This window comes from Neofelis nebulosa, chromosome 3 (genome assembly GCF_028018385.1).
Source record: "Neofelis nebulosa isolate mNeoNeb1 chromosome 3, mNeoNeb1.pri, whole genome shotgun sequence".
NCBI lineage: Eukaryota > Metazoa > Chordata > Mammalia > Carnivora > Felidae > Neofelis > Neofelis nebulosa.
Window position 1 is genome coordinate 164,236,554 of NC_080784.1, and position 2,071 is coordinate 164,238,624.

Genomic DNA, 2,071 nt, shown 5'->3' on the forward strand with positions numbered 1-2,071 from the left:
TAATTGACATCCAGAGACAAGGTGGCCTGACATTGTTTCATTTCCCTGTGACTCTACCCTCTGTGGGTGGGGACATAAATCTCAGGATGGCTTTACTTGTGATAAAAATGGCTGTAGCAGCACCAGGCTTCGCACCTTACCACCACCAAGTCCAGAGGGAGAGAGTGTTCTGTGGTGAGTGTTCTCTTAAAGCTAGGAAGCCTCGGGAAGCCTGGGTGGCTCAGTCGGTTGAACATCCGACTTCGGCTCAGGTCACGATCTCGCGGTCCGTGAGTTCGAGCCCCGCGTCGGGCTCTGTGCTGACGGCTCAGAGCCTGCAGCCTGTTCAGATTCCGTGTCTCCCTCTCTCTCTGCCCCTTCCCCGCTCATGATCCATCTCTCAAAAATAAATAAACATTAAAATAATAATAATTATAAAAAAAGTTAGGAAGCCAAGTTCCGTTGGCCTTAGCTGGGTGACAAGCCCATGCCAGATTCTGTGCCTGGTTGCCTTTGCCCCAAGTTCTGTGGGATAAGGAGAAATGGGATTATCCTGGGACCAACCACCCATCCCAGAGCTGGAGCTGGAGCTGGGTTCCGAGTCCCCTGGAGAACACAGGTTGCCCTGCAGGGAAATGGATGTCTGAATGAAAATCCAGGCACTGTGTGGAAGGAAGAGGAGTAGAAAGGGGAATGTAGGCTAAAGAGAGATTGAAAGGGGGGCGCCTGGGTGGCGCAGTCGGTTAAGCGTCCGACTTCAGCCAGGTCACGATCTCGCGGTCCGTGAGTTCGAGCCCCGCGTCGGGCTCTGGGCCGATGGCTCAGAGCCTGGAGCCTGTTTCCGATTCTGTGTCTCCCTCTCTCTCTGCCCCTCCCCCGTTCATGCTATGTCTCTCTCTGTCCCAAAAATAAATAAAAAACGTTGAAAAAAAAAATTTAAAGAGAGATTGAAAGGGAAGCAGACATAGGTAGAAATAATTTTTACAAAAATAGGTATCATACACACCGTTTTAAAATGCCATAATAGATTTAATATCACTCGAATTTAGCATGAGAAAAATAAAGCTAAAGTAAATCTCAAGGAATTGCTGACCTTTAGTTAAATGCATCTTTACCACAAGAGATATTATTTCCTTAAGAGTCCCACCTGGGGAAAGAAGGTTAAGAAAAGCAATGAAAAATGTTAAGAGGTTGGAGTCATTTTTTAGCTGCAGGTTTCAATTTCAGGCAGTATTGAATGACTCACGGATATGAAAGATGAGTCAATCCTGAGACATGTGCTTCCTCCCATCTCGTTGCCGCTCACCTCCCCATGTTGGCTCTATTACTATTTTTACAATATTCTGTTGTGGAAATACTACTCCTATAATCGCTTACTATCATTGGTTCTACGTTCAAAAGAATTGCTTGTTCATGATGACTCCTTTTCACCCCAGCCCGTCCTTCCCCAAACACTTTGACTCATCTCTAAATTGCCTGGGCTTCATGACCATGAATATGTTTTTCAAAGAAGACCCATGGGTACATATTCTCTGAGTTCCTTCATGTGTCAGGATAGTTGTCTCTGGCCTTCGTTCTGGAACTTTTCTTGGATGGGTGGAATTGTCTTGAGTCACACTTTTCTTGGCAATTCTAGCTGATGCTTCATTATATTCTGGCATGGAATATAGATTAACCAGATAGAGGCCAATCTGATTGACTTCCCTTACTTTTTATGTCAGTATGCCACGAGACTTTTCTTTTTCTCAAGCCCTTGAAGTTCAGCAAGTGAAAAAGGCTATGTCTCAGTGTTGACCATTCAGTATCTGTCTTCCTGGGTCTTGGCGTGCTCTTTCAATCTGCAGATTCATTTTTTCATTTGTCAGAGCAATTTGCTTGTTTCGTGTCTTTGTATATTTAGTCTGTCCTATTTGTGGGTTCTCTACTTTAGGAACAAAAGGCTCAAATTGCCTATGCCTTTCACATGCATTCACTATGTTTATCTCAAGGGTTTTTTTTTTTTTTTCCTGTGTCTGTAATTGTGCTTTGAGCTGTGTCTATTTGGCTTTTTGTTCTTGTTGTTATTTTTATATATTTATTAGCGCCATGGTAA